The 10,874-nt window shown below is 33.4% G+C and overlaps 1 protein-coding gene across 2 annotated transcripts in view; it reads left to right on the top strand.

Moving 5' to 3' along the window:
• LOC111047171 (gastrula zinc finger protein XlCGF57.1) overlaps window positions 1-10,874 on the top strand; it is a 97,155-nt gene that overhangs the window by 52,359 nt on the left and 33,922 nt on the right. The window lies entirely within an intron of this gene.

Raw genomic sequence — 10,874 nt, 5'->3', positions numbered from 1 at the left:
CTTTCCTTGCTCATATTTGAAACTACGATCAGACTTTTGTATATGTGTATATATAATTGTTTTCAGAGTACTTTTTCCTTTGTGTAAATTGTGAAATTCGATGATTTTTTTTAGTTGTCATTTTTTTAAAGTCGTCAAAACAGCTGTTCTGCAGATGAAATATCTCGACTATGTGTTCTTTTTATGAACTGCTCTACCTACCTACCTCATGCACGAGAAGGAGGTTACAAGTCCATTTCCCAAGGATGGGGTGGACCCTCCATTGGTTTCCCAGAAAGGAGACTTACGCCAGTTGATAGAGCTGATAAATAACTATACAGGGTATGAATTTTAAAAAAATCGGTCAAGTTATTTTTGAGAAAATCGTGAAAAACATGGTTTTTTAGCAATTATCCGCCATTTTTCTCAAGAATATTACGGAGCTCCTGCAATTTTCCCAGAAAAAAACTCATGTCGTTTGATAGGGCTTATGAATAGCTATCCATGGTATAAATTTGAAGAAAATCGTTAGAGCCGTTTTCGAGAAAACCGTAAAAAACATGGTTTTTTAGTCATTATCCGCCATTTTTCTCAAGAATATTACGGAGCTCATGGAATTTTCCCAGAAATGAGACTTATGTCAGTTGATAGGGCTTATAAATAGCTATCCATGGTATAAATTTGAAGAGAATGGTTAGAGCCGTTTTTGAGAAAACCGTGAAAAACATGGTTTTTTAGTCATTATCCGCCATTTTTCTCAAGAATATTACGGAGCTCCTGAAATTTTCCCAGAAATGAGAACTATGCCAGTTGATAGGGCTTATAAATAGCTATCCATGGTATAAATTTGAAAAAAATCGTTAGAGCCGTTTTCGAGAAAAACGTGAAAAACATGGTTTTTTAGTAATTATCCGCCATTTTTTCCGCCATCTTGGATTGAATTTTATTGAATTTCTTATTGTCGGATCCTCATGGTATAAGGACCTTAAGTTTAGAATTTCAAGTCAATCGATTAATTAGGAATGGAGTTATCGTGTTCACAGACATACACACATACACACACACACACATACACACACACAGACCAACACCCAAAAATCATGTTTTTGGACTCAAGGGATCTTGAATCGTATAGAAAACATGAAATTAGGGTACCTTAAATTTTTTTGGAAAGCAATACTTTCCTTACCTATGGTAATAGGGCAAGGAAAGTAAAAATGCTGTCACGTGGTGAATATTTTTCAATTTTAATTGTGGAACATTCTGTTCTGTTGATTTATTTTACTAAGTTCGACTTCAAATCATCAGTTTTCGTAGTGTCAATGATATCTGAAATAATTTCAAGACATAATATATGTTCCAATCACTGATTTTTTTTCTAAACATGTTTACAATATTATTTGATTTGGATTTTCTTATCATACTTTCTTGTGAATCAATAATTGATCATCCATTTTGAATCGATAGGTACTAAATAAATTAAACCCAATTGGAGTATTCAATCATACAGGCTCTAGGATATTATAATATATTCGATAACAAAAGTATTTAGAGTAGTTATAATAACTTATCACGAAAAAATTATATTATTCACCTTGCTCCGGTTTTGATCAGGATCATTTCAATAAGCAACATATTGGATAAACTGTTTTATTCTGTTTTTGTTTTTAATTATGTACCCGCAATGCGAAAACGCATTCTTTTATTTGTTTATATATGCATCAATAAATTGTGAATCTCTATGATTATTTAAATAGTCAATACCTCAAATAGTCTAACCTTGGAAATAAGAAAGAGACTAATAAAGAGTTGAATTTGGAGTATAGCTTTTTATGGGTCTGAAACGTGGACTATTGGTAAGGCTGAGGAAAAGACTCTGAATGCTTTTGAAGTGTGGTGTTGGAGGCGTATGATCAAATTAAAATGGACAGACAGAGTAACGAATGAGGAGGTATTCCAGAGGGCGGCAGAAAAAAGATCTCTTCTGAATTTTCTCAAGGCCAGACGATATTCTTGGATTGGACATATAATAAGACACGACGCATTCACGTCAAGTATTCTGGAAGGTACAGTTGATGGACAAAGGGGTCGTGGGAGACCCCGGCTACAGTACTTGAGACAAATGACGAAGGATCTGGGTGCTATGAGCTATGAACAATGGAAGAGAGTAGCAATGGACAGATTTAGATGGAAGGCTGCCAACCAATCAAACGATTGAGCTGTAAGAAGAAGAAGATTATTTTATTCAATTATAATTTTTTCAGCCCCTTTCTCATTTAAATCACTGATTGACTGACTGACGCACTGTACAGTCGGTCGAAAACGCTTTGGAGTGTCGTGCAGAGTACAGTTCAGTACTGTTCTGAATGTTGCAAATCGATTAAAATAACACTCCCTTATTCCTTGATCAAGAGTTCATTATTGACTAGCAGGTAACCCGTGTTCCGCAAGGGTCTATTTTAAAACTTGACAAACTGAAAACTTAACGTAATGAAATTTTGAAGAATTTAAAATAGGGGTATAACCATTCCCGCTTAATTAAGAATCTATATGCAAAATTTCAAGTTAATCAATCCAGTAGTTCAGACGTGATGATGCATTCGTTAATTTCCTATACCTTACATAATTTTCCTATCCCGTACATGTATAAGCCAGTTCTTTACTTTATTATATTATAGATTGGTGAACCTTAAAAGGTCCTATCCACCTAAGTAGGTTTTTTTGGGTTGCCAAAACATAGACCAAACCAGACACCTTTTTAGGGGAAATTATTCAACTCTACGTACTTTTTCGTGAAATAACAATGATCAATGTTTTGTACCAACAAAAATCGATGGCAAGTGTAAAATATTTATAAATGTGTCACTTTTTGTAAGACTGTGGTATTTATTAAAATACATAGGATATGGAAATGACAGAATCTATTCCAGTCAACTCTATTCCGGTGAAATTAATTATTGGTTTGGAAATAACAAAATTATAGTAATTTAAAAAGGAGATAATTGTCATGATACTGAGTTCTTGGTCAATATTATTTTGATAATGAAATTTATCCAATCATCAATTTTTCAGAAATTATTCTATTTGCATTAAACAATATTTATCGATTCTTATGAATTTATTATTCATGACAATGAATTGTTCAAAATATAGATTATTAGAAGAGGCCTGTACTGTATTAATGTTCGCGAAAGTATTCGCATGTTTTCCACTTGTGATTGATAGTCAAAATTGTATCGAAAGCTGCATGGCAAATTTTAATCGAAGGCTCTGATTGGCGAACGGCGTTGAGAACGGTTAAAGAGCGGCTAGTGGGACGACGAACGGTTCGGATAACTACGCAGCGGTTGGTTAACAGCTGATTGTTAAAATTATGAAACATATGGCTAATGTTCGATACACGGCGGATTGTAAGATTTGCTACGCTATTCGAGGTTCAGTTCGGCATGTGTGGAAATACCTTTATATCCATTTGATGTATAGTTCCGTATCTGGTGTAGGTATTATCGATATTGAAATTATTGATAGTAAATCAAATCACACATAATTATGTTTTTTCAGAACCTAAAATGTTCTGTTTAATAATAGTCCAGTCAATATAGACGGACAGTCTAATGGACGGGACACATATAACCGCACCGAGCCCGCGCCGACGTACGGCCGAGCTAAGCCGGCGACACGGTGATGGTGGTAGGAGAACACACATCCGTGTGACAGCCGAGCGGCAGCAGTGTATCAGTTCTGTAGTGCTACTGTCTCAGTTCTGTGTGGTCTGATTTCTGAATGTGTTAAACTATTGTTAATAATATATAACACTATTAAAGCTTGTTACATCCTATTTAAATTTATATTTTTCAATTTTAAACTAATTACCTGTAGACACAGAAGATGAGAATCATAGTGCTGGTATATATTTCGGTGCATAACAATACCACAATCAGTCATCTATCGGAAATATATATTATCAATGAAATTTTTCTGCCTTATCTATCTAAACGTAATTAGTTTAAAATTTAAGACACAGTCACATATTCATTCTTTTATACTTTTTGTTGTTTATTTTATTATTTATTATATTAAGTCTATTATACCTTAGTCTTTTGTAAGAATAAATAAATAAATAACTTATTTGGTTCTACTTTTACTTTTGGTTTTACTTATTTTTCCGTTCAACCATATTTCTCATCACTTTCATCATACAAAACTGTAAAATTTCATATCTCTTCAATAAGTTTTTCACTCTCTATGTTAAGGCTGTGCAAAGGCTAAAAATAAACTTTCTACTGGTGGTATTTTTCAAAGTTTTTTGATTTGTATATCATTAAGTTATCAAAATTAAAAAGTTTTCTCAGGAAAACATTTTTTTCCGATTATTACGTTTTGAGATATGAGCGCCTAGAGTTTACATTTTTGGGACAGAACACTTTAAATTTGGTAAGAGGTGAGTCCATGAGATTTAGAGGATAGATTCTTCAATGTATTGTTGATCTAGTAAAACAAACATTTTCTAAAAATATCAATCTTTGAGAAAGTTATTCGATTTACTAAAAATTACCAAAAATAACTTTTAGTTGAGTTATTTTTGGTCATTTTTTGTAAATCGAATAATTTTTTAAAAAATTGATTTTTTTAGAAAATATTTGTTTTACTAGATGAGCAATACCATAAAGAATCTATCCTCTAAATCTCATGGACTTAACCTCTCAACAAATTTGAAATGTTCTGTCCCAAAAATTTAAACTTTAGGCTCTCATATCTCAAAAAGTAATGATCGGAAAAAATGTTTACCTGAGAAAACTTTTCAATTTTGATAGCTTGATGATATACAAATAGAAATACTTTGAAAAATATCACCAGTAGAAAGTTAATTAGCCTTTGCTTTGTCTTAAACGAGTCCGCACCGTCACCGTCAAAAAGTAAACTGAACTAGTCGGTGACGGCACGGGCACGACTCGGGCAATAAACACGGTGACGGTGCTGACGCAGTGCGGTAGTATGTGTCCCTACACGTTTGAAAGCATTTGCTTTCTCGCTCGCCGTAGTACGTTCGACACTCGGCCGTACTGCGGCGCGGGCTAGGTGCGGTTATGTGTGTCTCGGCCATAAAAAGGGGTGTGCTTGCAATATAAATATTGTACTTCTGATTTTTCAATATATTGTTTGGATACATACATAAGAGAAGTCCAGAACCAATTTTTACATGCAAAATTTCCTTGTTCTAGGTATAGAATGGCCCAAACACCTCGTACTTTCGATCCATTTTCTAGTTTACAGCTATTTCCGCCAAATCCAGTTGTCGGACAGTAAAATTTGCTCTCGACTTTTTACAGATTAAAAAATACTGAATAAAATGAAATCATCTGGAGCTATCCAATGTGTACTGAGTTACAAAAACGAGTAAAATTTTAATTTTCGATTATCAATTTTAATGAATTTTAATTTTCAATCAAAAATATCTTCTGATTGCCACAATTCAAATGTATAATTCAAAATCCCTCTGGGCGTGATTTTGTGTGCTCTAATCTCAGGTTAAAGAGCTCAAAATTGAGCCCAGAGGGATTTTGAATTGTATATTAAAATTGTGACAGTCGGTAGATATTGGAAATTTTGCATCCAAAACAGGTTATAGATTTCTCTAATGTATATGTATATAAACAATATTGATAAATCAGAACTACAATATAATATATTGTAAACATAAATGTTTACCTGTAGTGACTGGACTAAAATGTTTTAAAGGATAGGGAGTTTCGTTTTTCTTCTAAATTGCTTTTTTTATATTATTCGCAATACAGTGTACAGTTATAATCGTATAATGGTGCTACATTTTGATGAAAAACATACTTGTGCACATTTGAAATTGTTATTTAAAAATATTATATTTTTCCAAATTGTGTTCTGACGTGTGTCATAATTTATTGTGAATATAGTTATTTGTTTGCATCTCATGCAGGTAACCTTTTACATACAACAGACACTCAAGAACAAAAAGAGATGGTGCCGTCAGTATTTTTAGCTCTCTAAACAAAGGTTTACAATGAGTTCTACAGTTTACATTAAAAATAGCTCTTACAGCTCTTTTTTGTAGAATCATGAGCTTTTTCATGTCAGCCGAGTGTCCCCAAACCACTATGCCATAATTATGACAAATGACTTTGAATGTGTTGTGCCAAAGAAGATAATTTTGAATAAAATTTAGAATTTAGAAATAGGCCGACACATCTAGAAAATACCTGAGTCTATACCTAATTCATGCAGGTGAACGGGCTAGAGTCAAGAAAACTTCAATTAATCTTGCCATGCCTGATTTAATAGGTTTATACTATAGAATAACACTACAATTTGAAATAATAGAAAAATACAAACAGCTTCAATAAACATTGGCAGCTAAAATCGAACAACAGAAACAACAATATCATGTTACTTTGTTGACATTCTTCATCTGATTCGGGGGCGCATTACTATCCCCGTTTAGATAGCAATACGTCACAAAACCAAACAAGATCAGTCATAAAATAACCAATCAATTTCAACATGAAATTACTCAAGAAAGAAAAAAACCCGTTGAACCCAATTTCGTCGATAGTAACCCATATAACCCATTTCATAATAATTTTGAATCCCCACTTTTTATTGACATTCTCGAATGAACCTTTGTTTCACTACACTGCACTTTCGTTGGTTTGTACGTTGCTTTATCGTCGGGGTTACAGTACCTTGTTTTTGGCGGTGAGCTTTTACCGGTTGAATTTGGCTTGACGGCGACGTCCTCTTACGTCCCTAGACCTGTCGTCTGAACGGGTGTCTTGAAGCGGTTTTACATAAAGTTGCGGAACCAAAGTGGTGGTAGTACAAGAAGTTGGTTTGGGGACACACATGAACCGCTTAGCGGTTATTTGAAGAAACAATTATTCGTACATGATGAAGAAACACAATTAAACCTTTCAGGACATGGCACTACTAGTAAATTTAAACATTAATAAAAAATAAAACTAGCTCCTACATTTACTACTGAAATAAACTTATAAACCTGCCCAAAAAGGGCGAAACATAATGACTACATCTTTACTCTCGTAGTGCTCCTAGCAAAGTGTCCTCCGGAACGTAATCTGGTCTCTCGACTGGGGAATCCCCACTACTGTATTTAGAAACAGGTCTCCTATTGGGCGAATGGAATCAATTTGACCAATCGTCGCGTGGCTTCTACAGCCTTTGGACCAAATAGTAACTGCAAAATCGGTAGTTTGTTATAATTTTCAATGCTTGCTGTTTTCCAACTTATCGCATTTTATGTCGCGACAAGAAGGCTAAGTTTTAGAGATAATTCCATAATCTACATTCCTCGACGACTCGGAGCCACAATTTTTAAATATCTATCATGGGAAACTCGAAGTCATGGCCGTTCATAATAGAGAGAGAAAATAATTTATTTCGCTAACTCACTTACAATAATGGCTCTAGTCTATTGCGAATTAAATTTACTATTATAACTTGGGAAAAGGCCTGAATTAAAGAGAGTGCCCGGCACACTCCCCTTCCTTCCGGTGTGAAACACGCAAAAAGAAATCTAATCAGGATATGTTACCATAGAGGCATTCTGTATGATTTGGAGAGTCGAATTTCTGGATTGATAGTAGGATCCAATTTGAAGCGGGCCCTCTTCAAAAGAAATCTCTTTAATCATTCCGAAATTCAGCAAAATGTATAACTAATTGAGATTTGTGGCAAGAGTCTTTAAAACTGTGGCAAGAGTCAGGACGAAACAATATGGGCGTGTCCACTTTTAAGTAGGTACTAAAGACGGACCGAGTAAAATAATCTTGAATACTTCAATCACTTTATTGAGTCCCTGGTTATTTTCTTGGCAAACTCTAACAAGGGAAAACGTTTAAAAGACATCATAGTTTTAATTGGTTCTATGTTACTCTGCTGTTGTAAAATATGAAGTACGTTTGATCATAATAGTAAAGGATGAAACTTTTTTACTCTGCTGAATGTATTGAAATCTAACTATCATTACTATAGAGTTGAGAGTGCAACATATTTTTAACAATATAAAGCAATTCAATAGGCAATACTATTCTACATAGACTACGATTCAAAGATAATAATGATTGAAACTGCATTATTAGATCGACGTGAGAGCTATATGACACAAACGCAATTTTGCATTCCGCAATCATGAGAAAAACACTTTTCATTATAATATTCCAGTAGGAAACCTCTACCACAGAACGCTAGTCAAAACAAAACTATAAGTGAAACTATATCTCGCTTGTCACTCGAGTATTGTCATTTTCTCACTGCCTACAACTTCAACTAGATAAATTGACTCGACATTGATCATGATTATTATTTATCTCAAACTCAAAGTACGTGACATTTTCTCAAAACACTGGAAGCATAGGCTACTATTACACATTACTGATTTACAAGTGCACTGACAATTTTCAACCTTACTGGAGCCTCACATAATTATTTCTCAACAATAAATTTCATATCCAACTAGTTTCAATTACTCTACTAGATCTCAAAATATCTCAACTTATTCACATGGAAAACTTGATTGCAATTTTACCATTCATCATTAAAAAATTTATCATTTCATTAAAGATTTTCCTATTTTTTTTATTTATTAATTCTTTTTGACTACTTATCTCTAAAGGGTCCTACTACTGTTAATTACCTCAATTTAATTTTCCCAACAAAAATTCTATTTCCTTTTTGACACGAATTTTCCTACATATTTCTACCTTATATCCCCATTTAAATTTTTAATCAACCTTTCAACTCTCAACTAGAGAATAATTTAAACTCATGATTAACTCAAGAGATTTTCCCTTTTCATTTCAAATTCAACTAGAAGAATTTCACTGTTAATTTTATTTTAATTTAACCCGTTCAGTACTGTTCCAATATTTATTTCTACTTTCACTGATAACCATTTTAACATTACCTAGGTACTCGAAAAAGTTTCTCTGTTATTTTATTTGTATACCTTAACTAATCACTTTAAATATTCATTGTCTAAAACCTTCAATTTCCGTTACCATATACCAAATTTCTAAGCAACTTTAAACTCAATAATACCCCTTTTTTTTACCAATTATTACTTGTGTTTTTGCGGCTGACTTTCCTACCAAACATTAACGAACCTTTTGACTGGGCTTCCCTAAACTGCATTACGCTGATTGTTTTCCTTACAATCACTACGAAGACTCACTAAATATTCTAGATTTCGGTTTACGTTATTCTACTGACGAGCCCCATAACTCTCGAATGAACCAGACCGTTTACTACATACAAAAAAATCTTAGCTCACACCATCTTCGGTGCCTTTCGCTAAAATTATACAATTCCACCGTACAAATTTGCAAGGTTAGTCACAGCTAAATTCCTTGATTTGTTACATGGACAACTTTCGGGCAGTGCTCCGTTCTCTCTGGACACGGACCTACACTCGCGCCGATTACCTAAATTCAAACACAACACACACAGGCAGGACATCCCCTTGTCCTCCTCTAAATCTTGAGTCTCAACTAAACAACAAAAAAAATTCCCCACAGTCTACAGGAAACGTCACTAACACAACGGATCTTTACACTATCACTACGCATGCCTACCGCAAAAATCACACCTAAAAAAAAATATTTCCAATAATAAAACTGATTCACCTTTTCGAGAATAAACACTACTGATAAAGGGACTTAACAACCTCATCTGAATCAACTTATTCTTATACAAATTTCCAAGGATTTGATCATCGTTTCAACTTTAATCTACAATACCCAATTATTTAGTTTAAACATCTCAAGGCCAAAACTACTCATCAACTTTTCAAAACTACATATCAACAATAACTAATAAAACAGTTTCCTATTTATTCTCTGATTACCTTCGATCTACCTAAACTTATCAAAAAAAATTTCTATTTTCCTCAAACATTCTCCCATAATAATTTCCGAATTTTCCTGATTTACTTGGGTTGACCTTTAAAATCTCAATATTCACTTTCACTACTACTATACTGATATTCAACTACCAGACGTGAGACCAGAATACGTACGTTGACATTACAATAATTTCTATCATCATTCACGGAATTACAGAATACAAAAAATTTATTCAGCACTTAGAATCAGTTGTTTCTCACATATCCTAGTTTCTTCTACTCATTTTTATTCTAACGTTAAACCTTTAATTTGTCAATACTGTAATCAATTTCAATAAGAAGTTTTAGAATACTTTCAACTTAAGCTTCTATGATACTTGACTTTATCTTTAAGCACTTCAAAAGATTATCATTTTAATGGTTTAACATAACTGAATAACCTTCCTGTTTCATCTACAATTATTTAAACTTCAGAAAAATTGGAGTAGCAACTATAAATTATTCATTCAACTCCAAACCTAAAATATTGACAGTTAACACGTTCACAGAATGAATTATTAAGTATAGACTCAGAAAAATTGATCTAGTATTATTAGAGTAAGTTATGAAAAATTTAATTTTTTAGAAAATTTGAATTCCAGAGATTTAAATATCTCTAGACAGCAGAGTCGGCGCAGTTGTGTGCCTAAGAAGATAATTTTGAATAAAATTTAGAATTTAGAAATAGGCCGACACATCTAGAAAATACCTGAGTCTATACCTAATTCATGCAGGTGAACGGGCTAGAGTCAAGAAAACTTCAATTAATCTTGCCATGCCTGATTTAATAGGTTTATACTATAGAATAACACTACAATTTGAAATAATAGAAAAATACAAACAGCTTCAATAAACATTGGCAGCTAAAATCGAACAACAGAAACAACAATATCATGTTACTTTGTTGACATTCTTCATCTGATTCGGGGGCGCATTACTATCCCCGTTTAGATAGCAATACGTC

Source organism: Nilaparvata lugens, chromosome 1, assembly GCF_014356525.2.
Source record: "Nilaparvata lugens isolate BPH chromosome 1, ASM1435652v1, whole genome shotgun sequence".
NCBI classification, from domain to species: Eukaryota; Metazoa; Arthropoda; class Insecta; order Hemiptera; family Delphacidae; genus Nilaparvata; species Nilaparvata lugens.
The sequence above is the reverse complement of the archived record's forward strand: the minus strand, read 5'-3'. Positions and strand labels throughout refer to the sequence as shown.